The 23,984-nt window shown below is 40.8% G+C and overlaps 1 protein-coding gene and 1 long non-coding RNA gene across 13 annotated transcripts in view; one reads left to right on the top strand and one right to left on the bottom strand.

Annotated features, from left to right (window-relative positions):
* Positions 1-23,984, top strand: part of LOC145943055 (uncharacterized) — a 300,469-nt gene that overhangs the window by 112,726 nt on the left and 163,759 nt on the right. Inside the window, exon 1 of one of the 12 annotated variants that reach the window (XM_083050297.1) lies at positions 23,027-23,102. The exons of the other annotated variants lie outside the window; for them this stretch is intronic. The gene's annotated coding sequence lies outside the window, so the exon portion shown is untranslated. Of the gene's footprint in view, positions 1-23,026; positions 23,103-23,984 lie in introns of those variants that run through there. 12 annotated transcript variants of the gene reach the window in all.
* On the bottom strand, positions 2,338-5,689 carry LOC145943061 (uncharacterized). The gene is made up of 3 exons (XR_014426469.1): positions 5,509-5,689; positions 3,514-3,771; positions 2,338-2,828 (listed from the first exon to the last, which is right to left on the bottom strand). It is a non-coding gene; the product is annotated as an uncharacterized LOC145943061 (long non-coding RNA).

Genomic DNA, 23,984 nt, shown 5'->3' on the forward strand with positions numbered 1-23,984 from the left:
GGATGTTCGGAAAGTCCGGGAGTTGCGTCTCCGAGGAAAGGGGATCTGAGGGGTGGCGACCGAACTTTGGACTTTGAACTTTGCCGCTCGAGTGACCTCGCGGCCGTTTTATTTCACTTTCGGCCATTAACATACTTCGCTTCAGGATTTTTCCTACTTCCGCGTAAAGTACTAGTGCCTGCATAATTACCGTTTCACCGTCTTGCGGTTTTCCTTTTTCCGGCAATCGGTTGGGGAGCAAAAACATGGTTTCAAATCTTCAGTTTTAAGATAAAGTACTTTATAATTATGTCTTTGTAAAATTATTTGAGAAGCAAATAATATCCACTTGTGCAACAAACATTATGTGCAATATTGCTATTTTGATCGTTACATATACATATATCAAATATATTTCAGTGATTTATAATGCGCTGGAGGAAAATCGATTTGTCTTCAAACTATCGTGATGTACTATTAACGGACGGAATCGCGAATCGTTCTCAAACGGCGGGTTATCGGGAGCAATTACATGTCAGACAAATACTCTACTTTCGACTCGGAGTGGATCCCTTCTGGCTGTCGTTTCGGTGTCGGCTATATTCCGGAGAGTACCGTCGTTTATTGTTCGCGATAGCTCGGAAACAGAAGCGGGGCGCAAAAAGACGAAGCCGGGAATCGGTGGTACCCTGAAGAAAGGACGGCGGTCGCGCGAAACGGAGAGAAAGAGCAAAAAGAGAAAGCAGCGAGCCCGGCTTGTAGGAAAGCTCTTTCCTGGACGACGACGACGACGACGGGGAAGAGAGCTTTTTCCTCCTGGGCCATGTATGGACCCCACGACCACCTACGAGACGACGCCGGCGTCGTCCTCTTAGCTGGCAAAAAGTAACGCGAAAGTAAGCCTATCGTGGGAGGCGTGGAACGCGGAGCTTTTCCCGAGTGTGTCTCGTCGACGAGCTTTCAGCGAGAGTGGGGCCACGCTTGCGCGAACGTTTCCGGTAAGAGGAGGAACGATAAAGAGGACGCAGGAGGAGAAAGAGAGACGGGAGAGATCTCTAGTATTTCGAGGGTAGGACGCGAGCGCGGGGAGGGATGAAAACCTCGTCGGGGCAGGACGTTCCAACACTCCTCTTCGAGGCTTGCGAACGCGAGGATGTTTTATACGCGATCGCTTCTATCGCGTTTAAGATACATTATTAGTATAGCAATTATATGGTAAAAATTGCGCACATCGCTTCATATTGTATCGTTTCAAATATATCGACGCTATTCTGTTTTTTTTTTAATATTGCATTTATAGAATTAGAAAATTCAATTCAAGTTATATGTGATATTGTGATACATTATAAAGCATTATTATATTTAGTAATAATTATATATTACTTTATTAATTAATTGATTTATATAAGAATACTGTAAACAATTATAAACTAGAACAAATTATTCATTGCTTATTGTTATTAATTAGTTGACAATTAGTTCAAATTGATCTTTTAAATTCTTATGACACTAGTTTCCTAATTTATTCAGTTTCTAAGTTTACATACATCTGAAGGATTAATCATCGTAAGAGAGTTATTGCATTCTGCATTCACTTTTACTTTCGCTTCTCTAGGCAATATAGTTTCAAAAGTATTGATGAACACTGTTAGGCGACAATATCAGGGCGGTTGTAAACGTGCTTGTTAATGAGATAGCCGGTTGTAAGTTAAATCATTTAGGAAACTTCGAACACGCAGAGTCGATCATCTTGTACCGCGACAAAGTAAATATCGCAATTGTTCATTAAGGCATCAAAGCACCGCACGAATACAGATTATCCGTCAACATTATCATCACGCTTAGTGTGGCGAATGATTTATGGAAATTGATTGCAATCAAACAAAAGCCACGTTGTCACGCGGAATGATCGAAGCGAGGAATGACGTAAGAGATTGTGAGGCATGGAAAGTTGATGTGAATTAAGGAATTTATTGAATAACGTATTTGTTTTATTCTTCGATTTCTTTTCCAAATACGAATGAGTCGTGTTTTAAATGTTAATGCGAAATCGCGGGTTGTCGTTATAATATGAAGCGTGTGTGCAATACGTATATGCATTAATAAACGTGTACGAGAATCCTCACGTTAATTACAAAGCCTCGGATTTACGTTGTGAATAAATGAAAGAGAAATACACACACACATACACACATATGTATATGTAACGACAGAAAATCATTTATTTATCTTGATAATATTACAATTCATAATTCGAGACTGTTATTGACTAATTAATTTTCTGACACTAGTTTAACACATTTCTTTATTACTTTTATATATGAGCATACTAATATATGACTTACATATGTTTGATAAATGATAATTTTTGATATCGATGTGTATACTAATCGTGAATACAAGTGCAAAGATGTAAATATCGATAGATATTATCGAGCGTAGTTTTAATACAGATCTTTCTACGTCTGGTAAGACAAAAAAATATAAATGCATATATGTCTTGGAACTAGAACGACCTACATCTTCTTATGGCTTGAATGCGAAAGCATGCAAGTGTCGTATGCTCGTATACAGGACATTCCTTCTATCTTTACATTGTGAAACGGCGCTTAATTGTTTCAGTTGCAAGATACCGATACATTATTTCCGGAATACAAGACAGTTTTTATTTTCGCTCGTACAACGTGCTCGATTTTACTGCCGTGTTTAAAACGGTTTTCCTTTAGTCGCTCTCGTCTCTTCTCGCATTATTCGGTGTGAATTTGAGAGTAAATTTTCGATTTTTGCCTCCCTCTCCCATCTTTCCGCATCTGGCCGACGTTCCGTCCTCGGACAACTTTGGAAGGAAGCTGGAAGAAGTAAAAGTTGCCAACGGTTGGCGGAAAGCAAGATAGAGAGGCGAAGCGAGAAGAACTACTTCATTGGTGGAACTTAATTCACTTAATAGATTCTAAATGGAGTAACTCCGATCTGGCAAGACTCGGCCGTTTCTTAAGCGTCGGAATAAAAAGTTCTCGTCCCGGTGAGAACGAAGACAACCGACGCACTTTAAAGATAGGCTACGATCAGCAAAGTGAAAGTGACCAACGAAAACAACTTTGAAAACGTGTCAAAAATAATTGGTGCAATCATGACGGTTAACAGCATGATTTTAGAGAGAATTTAGTTTAATATATATTTGGGAATGTCTCTTCGCGTGTACTACAACAAACATTTTTTATCGTCAATTATATTTTTAATTAAGATTTCATTCATATGGAATGTAGTGAGATATAAATGGGCCAGTAAAAAGATAAAAATCGCGATTAAATAAATTTAAATTTTATGGATTATACAACTTTTCGTCATAATCGTGCATATGACTGCAAAGTTATATGACATTCCTACAAAACGTCGCTATAATCGTGGCTGTTTGATCAGACAAGCGCAGAGAAAAAGAAAAGAAAAAGACATATTTTATTTTTATGTGGATGGAAGACGTATGTTACAAAAATTAGGTGACAATCTAGATCGAATATTTGTTATATTACATACTTCCATAATTCCTGCCATCGGCAACCGGTGAGGTTTGTCCGACGTTTGCTTTTGATGCTTTTGAGCTCGTTGAAGTGCTGGCTCGTGGTATTGGTGCAGGTTCGAGGGAGCCAAAGAGAAACGCATCGGTCTCCGGTAGCTAATTTATGACTTCGGAGGTGAATTTTGTGCAGGAAACACATCAAAGTTCAGTAGCGGTCAATGCAACTCACGCATATACACATACGCGTGTACGGGGGCGAGAAGGGGATGGTATGTCTGCGTGAGAGAAAGAGAGACAGGTTAAAAGATGAGGGACAGGTAGAAGAGAGAGAGAGAGAGAGGGATAGAGAGAGCGAGCATGGAGCTTCACGGACGGTAAAGCAACCACGGGCCGCGCTCTAACTACGTTAAAAGTTTTAATATTAGTTTAGTCGACGGCCACGGTAGATTGAGACGTAATTCCAGGTAATACCAAGGTTCTACGAGCTACTTCCAGCTAATACCGAACGAAACGCGTTCTACAAAGGACCCTCTAGTCCCCTCCCTTCCCCCGCGCTCCTTAATCTGCATTAAACTCGACGTTTGGTAGCCCGCCGTCTACCCGTCGGCTGCGAACGAGCTCGCCATTCACGATCGTATGGTATCTTCGGTTTTTCCGCGAGGGATGCGAAGAGCCGTCGACACTCTCTCCCTTTGTCCCTCGATAGGCATAATTCGCGATTCGATCGCAGCGATTTCAATGACACCACTGGAGAACACGTTCGATCCTTTAGTTTGACATTTCGTCACACTGTTATGTTTGAAGATTGGGAAAAAATATATAGTATAGATACGTCAGCGCAATGCGGAGTATTTTTTTTGTGAAGTGATTTTGTGAGATGAGAAAGTCTGATATTAGATTTATGTTGAGATGCTCTTTAGTCTCCTCTCTCTAAAGTTTCATATTTTCCCTGGTTGCAAAGCTTTGTTTGTGAGATATTCCGGAACAACGTTAGTGCGTGAAATCAATACAGACGGCGATAACAATACGTGAATAATTATTTACGACAAAATATGAGATCAGCTGCTTCATATTTTATAGTTGACAAGATAGCTGCGAAACAGCTGACTTGAAAGCTCACAACGCTAGCATAGCGTATATATATTGTGCTTATACGGGAAATCAATTTACCGGAAAAAACGGGGTTACGCAAGAGGGGCGGTCTAACAGATGATCGGAGAATGCAATATTTTCGATTAGCGCGTTCAAGAATATAGTCGTATATAATTTGATATCTTTTTATGTATGTATGCAAAGATTATAATAGTTTTCGCGATAAATTATGCGTGGTATCTTTTGATTATTAAAATTGATCTCTCTCTTTCTCCCTTCTTCTATCAGCTACTTGTTATTACTGTTTAAAGATCTCTCATTTTGACTACGTATGTCGTGATTCCTCCTAAGATCACAGCGCGCCGGCTGCTGCAGTTTACGTGCACCTCGAGCTGAGAGATTTACCCTCGTTGCCGGTAATTGAGCGAGGCGAAGGGTCGCGCTTCCGAGTTCTCGTAATTTCTTGTCACACGACGGACGTTTTGGAGTGAAGCGCGGCAAGGCAAGGCGCACAGGGCGAGCGAGCGAGGGAATAGGAAAAAATGCACCTGCGACGGGTAATAATTTGTGCCGTCCAAGCTGCGGCGGTGGTCCCTGGGTGAGGGATGACAGGGGCAGCAAAGGGATGGCGCAGGGGGAGGTAGGATTGTGGAGAAAGGGGAAGAGGATGGAAAAGGAAATAACTCGGAGGTGGACCACGCGTTTTGCTTGGAACCTCGTCTCCGTACTAGCAAAATCGTACTACGCCCTATCTTTCTCCCCCTTTGCACCTCTTCCCCTTCTCTTTCTCTCTCCTCCGGTTCTCTCCTCTCTTCCATTCTCGGTCGCTCTTCTTCCCCCTCGTCATCTCTCGCTCTCTCTTCCTCAGAGACGAGTCGATGCGTGCGTACGAACACAAGCGAGAAAAGTTTTACTCTCACCAATACTGATGCACGTCTCCAACGTCGCACATCCAACCTTGTCTCTCTTTCGCTCTCCTCTCTTCTCACACTCGCGTCTCTCCTTCTCTCTAATCTAACTCCTCGCAAACGCGCACACCATCGCGTATCGGTGCTGTTCAACGTCGGCGGTCTCTTCCTCACCAATACCAGTTTGAAATCCTCCTCCGGCTCCTTCCACCTACCCCTCTTTCTGCTTCCTTCCCTTCCCCCTCTTTCTCTTCCACCGCTGTCCTCCTCTTGACGGTGGTGTTGTACGACCTCTCGGGGTTGCTCGTGGAAAATCGGCGCTCTTCGTCGACGTCGCGGCGCGGACGGTTCGGACGGGCCTCGTAGGGCTGCCTAACGTCGATCACGGGTCTACGTCTCCTCTTTTGAGCTTCCTCGACGTGTCTTCCGGCATCAGGATCGCGGTAAACGGAGAAGAGATCAAACGGTGCCCTAGAATTGTACGAGAGAGGTAATCTCTTGCGGTAACCCAGGAGGCTCCCGATATCTGTACGATCATCGATTGACGTGAAAGATCTCCCGCTCATCAACGCAGAGTGAGTACCAAGAAACACTGCAGGTCTCTCTTGAACTCGGCGCAATCTCGAATCTCTCGTGACTTTTGGTACAACTTTCCAATTTACGTTTATATCTCCAAAGAAACGCCGGAAAAATCTCTTTCGTAATTTGTGTTAAATTTCGCACTAAATATCGTAATTATTTGACAATACTATATAAAAAATCTTTGTGCATATATGTATTTTATATGTGACGGAGGGAAAAATAAATATATTTTTTATCGTCATCATAAAGTTTGAATTGGATTAATAACTTTGTATTTCACTTTTTATATTTGACAAGTTGATAATAATGTAAAAGAAATTTTTGTGCATATATGTGTCTTATATGTGACGGAGCGAGAAATAACAAATTTTATAATTCTTCTTAAATATAAATATTTTTTTCATCGTCAGCATAAAGTTTGAATTTGATTATTAACTTTATTTTTCACTTTTTCGTTTACGTGATGTTTATAATATATCAAGATAGCGAATGTCACATATCTCTCTTCAACACTTGTTCAACGATAATCAACTCGCGATACTGTATCTTCTGCGGCACTGAATAATATTATAAACCATTTTCTTTCTTCTCACTGTATAATAACGCAATGTCACGCTCTTCACGCTTTTCTCAATCGATTATTGAATACGTATTCGCACAGATCTTAATTCGCGTTGCTTCGCCGACGCGTCTGGAAAGCGAGGACGGCGTGACTTCGCGGCCGCGGCGGCAAATTCGCAGGTAGGCTCGTAGGGATGTGCCGGCTTGCACTTGGAATTTGGTTTTAGTCAAAGTTTCCAAGGTGAACCGGTTGTGCGCGAAGTGCGCGCATCTGCGAGGGTATACACCTCACAAGGGGGGTTAAAGAGGATCGAGAGAGCGGAGGGGGTCTTGGTCGGGAACTTTGTTCTTGTTCTTGCGAGGAACTTCGGCCCACCTTCCTATGTTCCCCCTTGTCCCCCTTTCGTGCCCTCTCGCGTCTTCGTGCCATTGAACAAACTAGTCCGCTTCAACGATAGTTACTTCTTTCTTGTTACGCGGCTACCGAGTTTCGCGCCGACACGCCGCTTACGGAAGGTTGTGGTGAACTTGATACCCTTCATGTTCTCGACCCCTCCCTCTCACTCTCCATTTCGGCCGCGAGGGATCACCGGGATTCGGGGTTAACGACAGTTGGCTTGTCCGCGTCGTCTTTCCGATGATGACCACGAAGGCCAAGATATCAGTGAATGCGAAGTTCGCCGATACAGCGAAATCAATGCTGTTTTCGGACAGTCGGGAATTCTTGTTACACATCTATATCACTGAAAAGTCTCTCTAAACTCCAAGTTTCTCTCCTTCATTACGTGATTGATACTGGACATCTTGGTGAACGCTTTCTTTTAAAATCGTTGCAAGAACTTTGTTATATGTTTGCACCATTCTATACGTTTGTATAATTTATAGTTAAATGTGTTATTAAAAATATTTGAATTGTTTTGTTAAACATTAAAAACAAGGGAGTAAGATATAGTTTGACGTTTTATACATTTTTGAAATATCTACTGTATTAAATTATTTAATAATCATTGTTATAACCATTGTAAAATGTTTTTTTGTTGTAACATTTATTATTTATATTATTTTGTTGCAAGAATATAGAGTGGTGATACGCTAATACAATTTTAAGAGAAGCAAAAAGATGCGCTTTAAAATTAATTTATAACAAGCATCTGAAAATAATTAATTGTTATTATTGATAATACTGTTATTATAAATTCTTCAAGATTTGACACAGAATTCTCTGATGTTGTACAGTATGCTGAACTGCTGGTAGAGACGAACATCTCGGCTAGCATTTCTAAGAGCATTAAGCAACATGCTGTTCCTCCAGTCAGAGGCAGTTATCGTTATGGTATCAAAGAAAAACGTTTATCGGCGAGTAGTTACTTAGTTCATTTCGGGAAAGTGATGAAGTTTTGACGATTAAATTAGTTTTTAAGAATTCTTCGAGAGAGAGTGTCACCTTCGCGATGAACGAGAGAAAGAGAGAGAAAGAGACAAAGGAGGAGAGATCGAGCGCTAAACGGGAAGGGGGAGAGAACACGAGAGGAGAAGAGAGAGAGAGAGAGAGAGAGAGAGAATGAGAGTGAGTTGGTAGGGGAATTGTTACCCGAAGTTTAAACTTGGTTGTCGACTGCCGTTAACAAGGTTTGCCATGGGGCTGGTTCAGTAGTGTCTAGGTCTCGGGGTGTGCCACATCTCGCGCCCAGAGACGCTCGTCTTCATCGTATTCGAAACCGGTAAACCGGTCGATCACGCGACTTTGTCATTTTTCCACCCCGGGTATCGCAATACCGTCCTTGAACAAATGATTTCGACAATAGTAGCGGCAGTCGTTTCTGCGACGTGGCCTAGGGAGTAAACTCTCAGAGTGTTGAAAGGTTGAGATTAGTGATCGCGAAGGACGCACAAGGGAAACAACCGTGAGATCCTTATTCAGATGCTGTACTGGACTCTACTGACAAATCGTGTATTGTGTAGGTATTTTTATAAGTATTTAACATTACTTATACATGTAGAAATGTTTAAATATTTGAGGATTTGGTGTCTTATACGCTTTTTGCGATGGCTTTGCATTTTTGAACATTACTATTATATTAAAAGCATCGTGAAAGATTAGTGACTGACGGACGCCGACGCAAGTGAATAATCTGCAAGGAGATGTTAATTCAACAATATTTTATCCGACTCTTTTACAAACATTTTTACATTATTTTTTAATTTAATTTTTATTATTTAAAAAAATTACATCTGAAACACATATCCACAATTTCTACAAAATAAACAACTTTTGTTTATACTAATAATATTATCAAAACTTTTCTCTCGATCTCGATATTTTGATATTCCGTAAGTTTGAGTCTTGTACATAGTAGGGATATAAAAATAAAATATTCTCAAACACTGCACATTGCATTGTAATCTGTTTTTCGATCAAGGGATGAACCGTCGGGTATCACAATACCGAAACAATGCACTCGTTTCAATAATAAGAGTCGGTTAGAAGAAGATTGTAAAGTTTGGTGGTGTGCAGGGGTAGAATTTAGGTGGAAGAGTCGTAGCCCGGCGCGGCCACCGCGGCTAAAGCAACCCCGCGTTCGCTGATTATATCGATTTGAAGCCCACACCTAACGGAATTACGTCGAAAATTGCCTTAACCTCGCACAACCTTAAAGCCACACGGGAAGAGATTCGGCTTTTGCCGATTGAAGACGCCGCGAGATTTGCAATATTGATTAATCTACATTATATGATATTATAAAGGATTCAGCAGATTTCTCTCTTAATGTACAATATATATAATTTATATTAAGAAGCAAGAGACGACTAAACATGTCAGGTTGAACGATTTAGAGATTATACAGTAAATTATCAGCAATTCAATTCCTTGATCTTAATTAGCTAAAGAAAATAAGAAACAATTTAAATGACACACACAAACGTATATATATTTCATTTCTCTATTACATTTATGATCAAGTAACGCAAGTTGGCGTGTGCATTACAACGCTCGCGCGTATGACATTTATCATAAGCAACGTGTCACGGGCGTGATTAATTGCTTAACGTCAGCAAGCTGAACCGCGTACAGACGATGGCTTAATTAATGAATAATTAATTATATGTATATTTAGGTAATTTTCCCGCAGTCAATTATTTTAACTTTCTATTCATTTTACTTTTCATGACGATCATCGTTGCAACTAGTTCTCAATTAAGCCGCGTAGAATATCGAATCTTTTACAGAATCGACGATAATGTGGCGATAGATAATTTTAAACGATTCGTACCAGGACGATGCCATTCCAAAAAGTAATTCACATCGCGGCAGCTTTTTATCGTTGAGATAAATGTACGACGGGAATGATAACCGGTACCGTCGGCCGCTTAAACGTCACACGTTCAATCACTCGCGGCGAAACAATTGAAGAGAGGAAAATGTGTGCTCCATCGAGATGCAAATCGGTGGAAACTTTTGTACATAAACGAGTCCCGGCTGTCCGTTCGATCGCGATATTTTTTTATATACATACATCGCGTTTATTGCATCAACAACTAATGACTTAGTTTATCGGTACCAATATTATTATATTACCAATGCAAATAAATAATTAACACGCCACAGTTATCACAATTACTATAAATATTTTAAAATGAAAAATTTTACAGTATAGTTTAAAGGGATATCTTTCAATATTTATGTGTATTAATAATTTGTATATTATGACGTTATAAGAGATAAATTTATGATGCTTTAAAAATTAAGATAGAAATATAATAACTATCTACATTTCTTCTCTTTTGAATTAAAATTAAACTTTTACTATTATAGACACTTTTGCGGCTCGATTTTGGCATTTTGCCCTGAAAACTGGCGGAATGATAGATTCAATAAGTTTCTCAAGGTTTTACACAAGAAAAATAACATTGGAATCGCCTCGATTTTTAGTTTTAAGTTTTATCGTAACGTTTTCTCGTATAAATTTTGTGCATTTCGAAATTTCCAAATTATTTTGAGATGATGGAAACATTAATTCAGCGATTACATATATGTTTTCGAGCGATATGCAGCCTCAGTCAATCTCTTCGACAATTTTCGGTTATCCTGGCGAGTCCTCGGCGATATAACCAGTAGCGGGTGCTCGCACACTAGCGTGATCCAATTTGTCGAAGAATGCGCTATCGCGGGTAACTGCGAGACGATGCAAGAAAACGATGGAAAGGGTTAGATGGGGCCCGGGGGGAGGGGGAGGGGGTTGGTGGAGGGACGACGGTGGCGATGAGGGACGCGAGATGTGGAAGGGGCAGGCAATTAATACGACGCGGTGGCATGCACGTCGGCAGGCAACGCCGAAGGCTCGCTTCATTAGGGCCCGAACGAAGGGTAGAAGGGTTGATTTTTACCTCGAAAATCTTCCTACCGTCGGCTCATTGGTTTCCAATTATCGAAATGCCGTCGCCTTAGGGCATTCTTGCCTTGCTCCCTTGTCTTCCATTTTCCCTCCTCAACGTTCGTTAAACCTTTATGATAATCGTTGTAAGAGTGCGGTTTCATTTATTGAACAAACATGCCACCGATACCTGCAAGTGTATGCAAGAGAGTTATTTCACCTCGAGTTTGATTGCATCACTCAATTGCACTCGATTGTACAGAGACAAAGGAATGGGTGGCATATTGATAAAATTTGTTATAAAATGTTTAGATCTTGAGAAAGAGAATTTTGATATTATTTTTGTGATGTGATTCTCGATTATTAAAAATATGCTGCAGTCTGTAGCAGCATATTGTTAAATTTACTCCTTTTTTCTGTATCTTTTTTTTTCTTTTCTTTATTATCATCAGTGAAATATAGCTGCAATTTGCTGGAAATATATATTGGTCATCGATTCTGATTTGCATTTACGAGGGAATTATTTAGATTTAAGTTTTCGATCAATTTCTGTAAAAATAATGAGAAGTGAATGCACCTTGAGGGTTTGTAAATATTTGATGAAGCTCATTTTGAGTTGCTCAGGTTTAGGAACTTTATGGAAATTAAGTTTTATTTCACGAAACTATCATGATATACACATTTCACACATTTTATCAAAATAAATTCCATTATATTTACAAATATAGCTCTTCTCTATTATATTGCTTCTATATTTGTGTGAAGAAAAGTAGATGTCTTCCGTTCGATGGCGTTCATTATCTATTTTCGTTTCTACCTTGTCAATCCCATGAGTGTAGAAAATAGCGTCGGTTCAATGACATTTCGCGAGAATCGGGCATTCTGCGGAGTCTGTGTTATTAAAGCCGTTGTATGTTCAAAATGAGAGGGAACCGAAAGCAGCTAAATGCCATATGGATCCCGGCATAGAAGACTCTTGCAGAATTTTCAAAATTCAACACGGCCAAGAGGGGGTGGGAGGGTGAAGGGAGAGAGTTTCTCTACGTATGGAAAAATGGGTAGGGGGAACGGGTGGGACTGGTGAGCTTGGGAATAAAGTCTGGAGATCAGAGTCACTGACGGCTCCCGGAGCCAGTAGGAATCTCGGAATCCCCACGTCGAGCTTCCGCACCTGTTTTCCGGTGCATCGAAAAAGAGGCGGGCGTTCTTACGCGCGGCGACGGACCAGAGGTGAGGTAGCGCGAACGAGAAGAAGAAGAACCGGCTAGGCGGAGAAGGCGGAAGAGAAGGTAACCGTGAGGGTATCGGGCGGAGGAAGATGAAGAGGAGGAGGTAGAAGAGGACGAGAGGGATGGCCGGGGGTGACTAAGCGGGGATAGTCCAATCAGAGCCGAGTACGGGTGGGGCGGAACACTTGCACCCTCTCCCGCGCGTTACCTCCTGCGACCCTCCGCGGCCCTCCTGGTCCTCGGAATGCGCCGGAACCAACGCTACCTCCGAGCAGGACCACCACCATCCCTCTATTCAACCCCCCCGCAGTTCCTACTCCATCTTCACCTCCTCCCACGTAACCCTAGCCTTCTCCGGAACCCCCGCGGCTCCTCCTGGCGGCTGCCCAAGACAAGTGCCCGCGAGAGATTCTCACGGCATGAGCGGGGATCGTTACGTACCACCGACGGCGAGGATATCCACGGCCGAGAGGATCTCCACGACGATTTCCGCGCGTACGCGACCCTAAAAGCACCCTTTACGCACGCCACGCACGCACGAATTCACGTACTCACGCAATGCCCGCCAAGGCTGGGAACGGCTGCGCTCGCTCACCCTGTCATCAGCCCGCGATCGCCGCGAAGCGCTGTGATTAAGCGTCTCCGTTTCGGAAGAAACGATAACTGGTACCCTCGGAATCGTCGCAGTAAGTACATTTCTCGGATACTTGACTTTCGATGAATCGTTCTCGTGATTGTTGTTGTCTTTGTTCGGTAACTCATATATTGCAGATTTAATCCTCTTTTATTATATTTAAGTTTTAGTTCGAAAAAAGAGGCTTTGAGAAATTCTCGCGATTTAATAATACATTTTTATAATAAATTATTTTGTACATGTGATGCTAAAATACAAAATAATGATAAAAATATTAATATATTAAAACGATTAATTTTGATTATCAGATTTTTTGTTCAATTAAACATGGGGATGGGTTGAAATAGTAAAGACTGTTCGATCGACTTCGATTTGTGTGGAATATTTCTTTTCACTATGTAGAATCAATCTGAAGGTGCTCGGCTGTGAAGGGTGAAAATAGTGTTTGCGCATACGGTCGGATAAACACCTGTCTGCTAGTAGAAAGAGAGTAATCGGGTAGGGCCATAGAGAGGGGAAGCAACTGCGTGTGCACGAATTGCTCGACCGAAACGTGAGTGATTCGATTCTCTTTCTGAACCATTGCGTTCGATTTCACTGAAATATCGTTGAACTTCCGTATAAGCAATATCATGAGATCTCGGATCACCTATTTATGTCTAGTTAATAGTTTTATAAATTAAATAGATTGTTCTTCGCATCATTTGTTTATCTCTGAACATCAAGAAGTATTCAGTGACAAATTAGTTTAATATTAATTAAATACAGCGCGTGTAATTTTATTTTAATTAAATTTTGTATTATCTCATTTATTATCATTTTTCAGAAATAGAGATTTTATTAGAAAAAATATGATTGTATGCATAATTACTAATGATCGGATTTAACAATAAAAAATTAACTATTCAAGCACTGAACTTTAAAGCAGTAAAAGATTGAATATAAATTGATATTGTTTCTTTACACATTTACATGAATTCACAAAAATTTAAATAATATCTTCATAAGAGTAAAATTATATGATATTTATATTATTGACAGGAGAATTCTATGTTATTTTTATTAATCATATATCGTGAAAATATACGGTACGTGAAATGCAGATAATATGATATGACAGTACGTGCATATATACATTTGTGACATAACATCCAGTCGCACTTTTGTATGGACAGAACATTCTTGTCAAAGTTAGTTACGTATCACGTAGGAGAACAAAATGGATAGAACGTGGAAATAGGGCGATGAGATTATCTCGGCCAATATAGCGAATGGTTCGGAATGACTGCAATTATTTCGTGGTGCGTGTTCTCGGTACCGATTGGTCGAAACTATCTCGTAATAAAGGGAGCCGAAGATCTCGTTAGATACACATACCATTTGTCATGTCTCTGTACGATGAAATGAACGAGGTGAAGAGAACAAGCCTTATTAATGTCAGAGTGCATAAAAATGTGAATCCGTGTTTAGTCGTAAACTTTTTAACATTTTAGACATGATATTCCTGTTTTAAAGTTGCATAATAAAAAGTTGTGCTTCTACAAAAGAAATTAATAAAACTTCTGATTCTTAATAAAGCGAATGCGGTATATAAGTAAGAAAGATCTGTGTCAAGGAAGATCTGCAAAATAATAAATATATTGTATAATTGTTACAAGAGATAATCAGAGGGTGGTGTATACATATATATTTCAAAAATAATTATCTATGACAATTTGAATTACATGGATTATATTAATGGAAATATTCAAGATATATTTGCACATCTCTTTATGCAGCATTGTAGTGTCGGTTCTTAATGGGTCTTTATGGATCACGACAGACAGGCGTGTGTGTACATTTTCACGAGACAATGTAGACTATAGCTACGTAGAACTTACCAGAGAAGACGCTTTATCGTGCCGGCTCGCACGTATACATTTATATTTAAGAGGGAGGACGAAACTTTGCTGACAACATGGCCGACACGACTCTGGGCTTTTCTACTCGCCACTCTGTCTCCGTCTCTCTCTCTCTCTCTCTCTCTCTCTCTCTCTCTCTCTCTCTCTCTCTCTCTCTCTATTTCTCCTTTCGTCGCCTCTTGCAAGGACAGCCTTTATTCTATTCTCACCGTTTCTACGCCAGCGAGAACCGCCCACTTGCAACATGCTCCGCGAAGTAATTTTCGAGAGGAAAAAAAAAGAGGATTGAGATCCGCATAGAGAGTTTAACTACAGCGAAGACACGTTCGTGAATTTTTCTTGGCGAATACGATTTTGTGCTTAAAATGCATCACGTACCTGAAATATACTACGACCTTATTTATGTCAAGTCGTCAAATCTAAAAATTCTTCGTACTTTAAAGTTTTGAAATCCATTAATAAGATATAACGGCAATACAGGTATTATACGATAAGTGACCGGAATTACACAGAAAATAAATTTAATGACTGAAGAGTCCTTACACTACAAAGACTATATAATGATCGTATATGAGAATAAATAGTTTTCAATGAGGAAGTCGTTGCATAGGAATCACATGGAGTAAGTTGAAATGAGAGGAGTGGAACTAAGTTAGCAAGCAACTTCATTTGACATTTAATTTCGTCAATTTATTCATCATTATTGTAGTTTTGATAAAATATCAAAAAATTATTAGAACAATTTATTCTCCATCGTTATAACATTTTTTATTTCTTTTGTAATAGTGCAGTGATATTTATTGGATATTTTATTTAAAAAAAAAAAAAAAAATTATTATTTTCGAAATTTCCAATGTCTTAAGCAGCAGTGTGGGGAAAAAAGATAGCTTTATGCGAGATGCCGATTTGTAGGATGTGTTCTCTGGGAACGAGTCGCGAATCAACGAGTCGGCGATCGGCAGATTCGCGTCAAGCACGTCAAGCTATTTAAGCGCAAAGTCACGCGAAGGTGCGACCGCGAAACACGCAAGCACGTCAACGCGGCATTTCCACGAGCTTTCGCTCGTATACCAGGTATTTGGCTAATCGGGAACGCGAAGGGATTACGCTGTTTGGACGGCCGGCAAGAATAACACAGTTCGTAGCCTCAATCCGACCAAATAAAACCATACACACACACACACACACACACACATACACATTCCTGATGAGATAAATTGAATCATTATAAATTGATCATTGGTTTTTGTAAACGATATTCCTGAGATTTAAAAACGATGCGATTTTTAATTAATCCTGTGAAAAATATTTTATTGAGCGTAAAATATATTTTTTACACACAGTTTTAAGAGAAAATGTTTCTTAAAATATTACATTAATAATAGGAGGAATTATATCTAAAGAAGAGAATATATGGTGGGTTGAAACTCTCTCTATTCGCAAAATAATTTATACGCGTTTTTTTCACCTTCAAAAATTTTTTTTAACATAACAATATATGGTTGTGTAAAATGTATGCTGGAAAGCAATGAGACGGCAGAAAGTCGCGGATGTCTAGAACGAGCTTCTTACTATCCATCATTTTAAACGATATTATAATCGAAGGCGTCTTCGCTCAATCTCCCGCGGGTCTAATGTACGCAAAGCGGATTGGAGAATCAGAGGAGACTAGCGCGAGAGAACCAGCGTCGTCTTAACGTTACCTTGCAATGATCCGTTGCACATACCGGGCTTTCCATCCTCTTTCTTCCCGAACCATCTTTGGCCTTTCTCGAAAGTGCCGCGAGAAAGCTACGAGGGCGAGAAAGAGGGAAGAGAAGGAGCGAGCGGAAACTTTTCTTGTGCAAAGTACCACGCGGACTGGCTCGAGGTTATGAAATTCTGATGGCTCATAAAATGTAAGAAAATTTACAGACTTTGCCATCTCTCTCTCTCTCTCTCTCTTTCTTCCTCTAGTCCTCTGCTTCTCTGTCTTCTGGCTTGCCGTCCTTTCGCGTTTTCCGTCGTTTCTCTCCACCTCGACCTGCCGTCGTCGGCGGCTTCGCGAGATGAACGGAAGAGAGCGGTCGGAGGGGACGAGACGGCGTAAAGTTTAAAACTCGCGGCAATCGATTAGAAGTCTGGCAAAGAAGACCTCCCACCGTTCGCCATTGCTACCTTTCTCTCTTTTTATTTAAATCGACTTGTGTTTTATCTTTTTTTTATAAAATTGAACAAGAAATGCTGTTCAAAATAATTAAAATAATATAATGCAAGATATTTTAAAAAATATCTTGCATTATATTTAAGAATATTTGTGAATTTTACATACAAAGATAATATGCGAGTTATCGCGATACACTGTTATTTTTTAAGCAGACATAAATTGCTGACTATTATAGAAAATCATAGGCAAATGGTTAGTAATCGTTTCAAGAGAAGAATGATCAGATCAGTCTATATAGCGATATTTCTGGTTGCAGAAAGTCTAGAGACAGAGATAAAATCAATATTTATTCGTAGGGAATGAGAGTCGCAATATAAATACGATATTCTAGAGAACTTCACGGCGCTCGTGGCAAAAATGGCCGTATCCCTTCCGGAAACTACTTTCTTATCTATTGGAACGTTCTCTCACTCGTAGTCAGGCTGTAGGCGAAGCTTAATTAACAGCAAGCAAGTGAATACGCCTTGATCACTCGAAATTACACTTTCGATCGTCTACAGGGCGACTTTGAAACTGTTTTCGTCAATCTTTATTCGCGTCTTTCATTTAACTCTACAAATAGTATTGAAACAAACATAATTTTCCTCTTTTTCACTATATTGGTTCTCTTTATATAGAAAATTACATCCAGAACATTCAGAAGCTATATATTTTCTGAAAAATGTATAAATATTAGAAATAATCCACGTATCGTTTGAGAATACGTAAACTTAAATTATACTTTATTGATCAGAATTTTATCATATTTTATGTGCAATAATTAATTCAGAAAGCGACTGGAAATTTTCCAGCGGGGAATTTCAAGGCAACGAGATTCGCCCAGCGCTCGCCAATCTCGCGCGAATAATTATGTATAAAGGCGACGACGACGGCGGATGGCGTTAGCGACGTGGTAGTGACTCGCCGCTCAAAATATGTCTAAATATTAATGAGCTGTCCCTGCCTACGGCGTAGCACCTTCGTCTGGGCCGTGTTCACGCTCTCCTCAGATAGTGTCTACAAGCGTCGAACATGTCGAGGAGTGTGTGAGCGTGAGTACAATGTGACACGGGTCTATAATTTTGTGTCTTGACTATGCAAGAATCAACGATTAATGCTCTTTTGCGAATACGAATTAAAATTACGAACAATATATTTTGGGAGGGGGTAGAATAATTTATTCATGTTATATTTGTATCTGGCGACTTCATTTTTATAAAAAAATAAATATTGAACTACTAAAAGTACAAAGCTCGTAAATACTTTAGTTGCAATCAAATAATTGGTGGAATGGAAATTTTTCTGTGATATAAGTGCTATCGTATTCTAGTGCTACGTTTGAAGTCATGTTGCAGGATTAGCACTTACCTTGACAGTGCTAATTCGCTTCTATCTTTCTTCGTTTCTCTTCTTTCGCTATTTCGTTAGTCTCTTCGTATTCTCTCTCTTTCTTACTCTCTTTCCTTATCCGGTACTGAATAGTCAGGGAAGTAAAGAGGCTCTCGGCATAGGAACAACGAGATGAGGGCGCAAAAGGGTTGACAGGAAGAAGTTACCTGATAGTTAATACAAAGACTGTCATGTAAGATGCGCCGTCAAGCGGTAGTCGCCTTCTCCCTCCGTTCCTGCTATCTTACCTCCTTCCGCCCTTTATTTTGTTCTCCTCTATTTTCCCAGGGCTCCTTCTCTTCCTAACTGGCAGATCCTTCGGGACGGCTAATTGTGAGTGACAGTCGCAACGGGTAACGGGAGAGGGATCAACGTCACTCTTGAGAACTTCTCAAAAGCCCCGTTGACGCTTCTTCTTATTTTCAAAGATCGCTATACTATAATGGTTGACGCGCGTGAATCCAAAAATTCTGCAGTTCTTATAATTTATGTAATTACTTATGACAAGTGCGGTATTAAAATCGGCAGACAAAATAATCTCACGCTAAACGTTTAATAAGAATATGAAATTGACTGAACGACAGACGATTAAATGATATTTTCAAACATTAATGAGAGAATAATTTAATTCTTTTTTTTGAAATTTTCAAAATAATTCTTTATATTTTTTATATGTTTATGGATAAATGAATAATCTTTAATATAACTCTTATTCTTTTCTTATCAGGATATTTTTATTATTAATTATATGATTTTATCCTTGCCACGTTTTATATCGTCCTGTATTAGCGAGAATATAATTGCGGTTACGTAATTATTAAAATAATTCTCTATCACATCCTTATCTCTATCACACCTAAGCTTAATGAGAAAAGCATTTCGTGAAACACACATCTGGTTCCCCATCGAAATGAGACGCGACCAATCTCGAGTTTACCTATCTACCTCGAGAAATACGCCGGTGACTGTATTTACCATCTCTCGTAGGTACTTAATTTTGCTTTTGGAATGAAGTCCGAGGGGAGGCGCCGTTGGATGGTAGGAAATGGCGTAGGTGTTACCGAAAGGTAAGAGTTGGTGCGGCCGTGACGCTGGTGTGTTGGTGGCACATTGAAATACTGGCGATATGCTCGAGGAGCGAGGCTGCAGGAAACTTCCGCCGAGTATTTTCCCGGGACTGTCTCTCACAATTAGAATACTCGGGGGGGAAAGCCAGCCTCGTAGTCGTAGATGTGAAGTAACGTGCAGATAGATGTCTATTATACGAGGAGCCTTCGTCGATTTTCCGACGAGGGGTTGAAACCGGGGGGTTGAATACAAAGAAAATTTATTGCTCACGTGGACTTTGTAACTTTAAATATTAGAAATTTATACGAATACCATGCAGGCTTCCGAATATACTTTGGCGTTTTTGAAAAACGTGCGGCGTTCTTAAGAGAGAGATTAGGTACATATTTTTACGAATTAGAAATTATAATCAATCTAATTTAAAATTGTGCAAAATTTAATAGGTACATAATTCGAGAAGAGTATTATATAATTTATCTCCCAAATTCTTTTTACCACAACGGTTGCCAGTCAAGTCGACAGAGGAAAGTGCATTGCGATCGCGAAGGAATCGCGTGACGTGCAATTCGATGGTTCCGACCGACAGCTCTCTCGGAATAGTTGCTTATCGGCCGAGTGGTGAGCCCGGTTGGGTGTGTGTCTTTAGAAAAGCATTAGTGTCCGGAATTAATTGATCGCGGAGAAGGGAAGTGGATACCTACGAGCTTACATACTCCTATCTCTCTCTCTCTCTCTTTCTCTTCGGCTCTCTCTTTCTTTCTCTTTCTCACTTCCCTGCTTCCTTGCCGTGCAGAGTGCAGGGTAATATCGGTACTAGTCTGTACCAGTCGATGAGCCACTCGCCGCGCTTCCCCTCTTCATGGTTCCTCTTGCATCGTTCGTACACACGAGCGCGGCGCAACGATATAATCTGCTACTTCGTTCCTCGTGACTTTCCGTGAAATTTTTGATATCAAAGTACCTTACAGCACGTATGAATTCCGAATTCACCGAGCCCTTAAGAGATACTGTCCGTGATTCACAAGAATTATCTCTTAGATTGGGCAGAGACATTTTTAATGGATTTAATTAAAAATGCGTAATCTGCATAGGATGACATGGAAATTAAAGTCCTCAGATGCTGTAATTTATGGAATGTAGGATCTGTTTTTAAATCTAGATTTTTAAAAAATAATTTCTCTTCCGTCCATTATATATTAAATAAATTCGCCTTAGTCCTTCCCCAATGCACGTTTTCATAAAAATCTGTTTAGTGTGATTAATTGAACATTGTGCGACTATTTCGATTATTTTTCCGTATGAGATACTTGCAATATATTCTCTTGACGTCATTCTCGCGTTATCGCCGAGAATTCTCAATGCCAGAGGCGAACAGGCCGGTTAGAAGCGCTTGTTTGACGAGGTCGAGGGTTATTAAGCCGAGACTGCAGACCACATCAGAGCCAACCAGAAAGGCCCTTTGGCGTGTTTACCTAACCTGCAACCTTTTCCTATCCGCACATCTTATTTGTCTATTAAAATTTATGATGATCTAGAGAGGCAACGATTTTATTATCCATTAAATACACTTTTATGTATTTCTATTAAAAGTTGAAATACAAACAGAGATACAGAAGTTTTCTAGTGGTTGAATAATGGATGTAAATATTATATTTAAATAGTACAAGGAGTCTTATATATTCATGTATACACGATAATCTAACATGCATTTAAAACTTATTACAGGGACTTATTAATTGAAATATGTCTGTTATACATATTAATTACTACTTGTATATATAATACTTTTGCATAGTGCATTCTCTCAGTTATATTAGACGATGGAAGATCGGTACTTAATTGCAACTCTTATGTGCAGATCAATTAAAAGTTTCGTAATATTGCTCCAACACCCTGCAAATGCTTCTACCTTAGCGTTACGCGAGGCGCGTAAATTATTTCATCGTTGCGTACGTTAATGGGGAATTTACAGTTCACTCATCAGAGAGCGATTGCATTTCTCTCTTCATCGTCTAATCATCTTTCTCAATCTTAGCGGAATTATTATTCGCTCTTGTCGTTCGGAATCTACACGTGTTATTTAGAATCGCGTATCTATCCGTCTAACTCAGCAGCGGCTACTGCCAACTATCCGAGCACTTAGGCGCAATCACGAAACCAATTGGAATCGGTAAATATCCTCGGCGGCTGCAAAGGCAAGATTGCTGGCCGGAGGGGGGGGGGGATGAAGTAAGGTGGGGCCGGATATCGACGGCAAGGGGGTTCGGGTGTGTAAGCGTTTAGGACTCGAGTAGTCGAGTTGATATCCGGCAGATATGTCCTTGAAGCATGCGAGCGTAATCGCGATCAGCCGCGTCGCGAGGGGGTGGCAGATGTAGGACGGATAACGACGGATACGGTATACGCTTATACACGTTCGTGTAAACGTTTCCACGCGCTTAGCGTAATGGATATGCGCGTTAGTATCACCCTCTCTCACCCCCCTATATCGATCTTTCTCCTCTCGCTTCCACCCCTGTCCTGTCCTCTCTCTCGTAGATCTGTACGAGCTTTCTCGATCCGTCCTTCTGTACTCCACGAATCTGCCTTTGGGCGCGATGCAGAAGCCGCGGGTCCCAAGATCCGACGTGATAAGTGGTTAAACGGCAGTAAGTAAATGTTATAACCGTGTGCCGCGCGCTGGTACGCTCCTCTCTCAAAGCCGGGATCGCGGAGGCTGAGTTACGAGGCACCGGGACGGTAATACGTAGCGAATACGCGGTACACCGAAGTGGCAGGGCGCATTATGAGATTGAGATTAAGTGTGATACGACGCGCACCGCTCTCCGGATTACCCGCAGTGTGTAACGAAAAAGGGCCATCTCCGTATCTCGCGATATCCGCTTAAATTTTATTGCGTATAATCACGAGTAATAATATAGACGGAGGAATAAACTTCTCTCCGCGAATTATAATAAACCGCGCGTAGGTCAGCTGGGAGGATGCAAAATGAACGCCAACGGCACGTGACTCGAAGATGCAAATTAGCACGCGACCGTAAAGTGAAGCTAGCCTAGGAGATGTTGCTGTAAAACCCTCGTTTTAGTTGTTCCGACCACGGCGCGGGGGTGCACGCTATCGCGAAGTGCATACTTACGATAATACGCGAAATTAATGATTATCGCGAGTCAACTGCGAAAGTTTCGCGCGTTAATTTATAAACGTAATATATCGTTGGACCGCGCTGTGTTATGGCTATTGCTCTGATGTCGCCGCGCGGTTATGAATCACGTCCTTTGACAGAACTAAACGTTACAGTCGCGTCCCCTTCTGCCTTCCTTCCCGACGAAAGGGGGTCCTCACCACCTAGACGAACTCCGGAACGTGAACGATATTGTTAACAACTCTGCTCGCCTTAAATTATGCCCGCCGGGTAATTACAGGGAGGCACATGACATTCGTGCATGGGAATAATTAATTCTCGCGATTACTTCGCCTCCTCCGCTTCTCAACGCGTTCCTGTCCTCCATCCTCTTTCGCACGAATCCGCGCGTATCATAACTCAAGAAGTACGAAAGACAAAGGCGATAATTTCAAATCGTATTATTTTTTTCTGATTTCAGGTAAATAGCACGTCGCTTCAACAGAATAGCATTAGGCAGAACACTTACTTGCAAGTTTCGAGAGTTTTTCTGTCGACGAGTGGTAAGTCGAAAAAAACCCTCTGCTTTCCTGAATATGCTTTATACAATTATGTTAACGAGACATTAATCGAACATTTACTGATGCAATTAAACAGCTGCGATTAATAACAAAATTAATTTAGAATTTTACACTTTTATATTGTCTTGGAATTAATATTATCCGGATTCTTCAGTATATCACACGCGTATCATAATTTTTTCAATATTAGAGGAGGAAAAGTCGTTCTCTTTTATCTTACTCTAAATTATAAATTATTTATTATCGGTGCATCTCGTGTCATCTTAGTCTCATTAGCATTCTTGTTCTATTTCTTATTATAAACGAAGCAAATCTATTACGCATAGAGAATTCGAACAGCGTCAATCGCGGGACCGTGAAAAACGCATGTTTTATCGATCGAAGATCCGTCAAAGTCCGATCGTAATCGCGACCTCGCGCAAGGCGACGTCGATGCCTGTTCGCTTTTAAGGAGCACGAAAGTGGTCTCCGCTGTAAAGCCGACCAGGAGGGGCCAGGAGTCCGGGTCGGGAGTAAATTAGTAATTAGAAATCTGATACAGGTAAGGTAAGTCGGTGTTGTTTCGGCATCGCGTGGCTCTCTCCGCGTCGCGTGGACTCCTGGCGACAGGCACGGCCTCGCGTGACCCGACGCCCCCCATCGGGGCAGCTTTGGCCAGGGGAGTATGGGGAGGGGGAGAGGGCGAGCATACGGGCAATCGTTGTCAGGCGGGGGAGGAGGGGAGGGGAATGAGCAAAGGGGACGCCGTCTTGGAAAAAGGGATGACAATTATGCCCTACAGGTAATTGCCGGGTTGCAGCTAAACGGAGCGCACCGCCCCCGGCTCGCCCTTCCGCGCCACCTGAAACGCGAGCTTTCGCTAGA

Source organism: Prenolepis imparis, unplaced genomic scaffold, assembly GCF_030444845.1.
Source record: "Prenolepis imparis isolate NDT839.2.m4 unplaced genomic scaffold, iyPreImpa1.0 SCAF_11, whole genome shotgun sequence".
In the NCBI taxonomy this organism is placed as follows: Eukaryota; Metazoa; Arthropoda; class Insecta; order Hymenoptera; family Formicidae; genus Prenolepis; species Prenolepis imparis.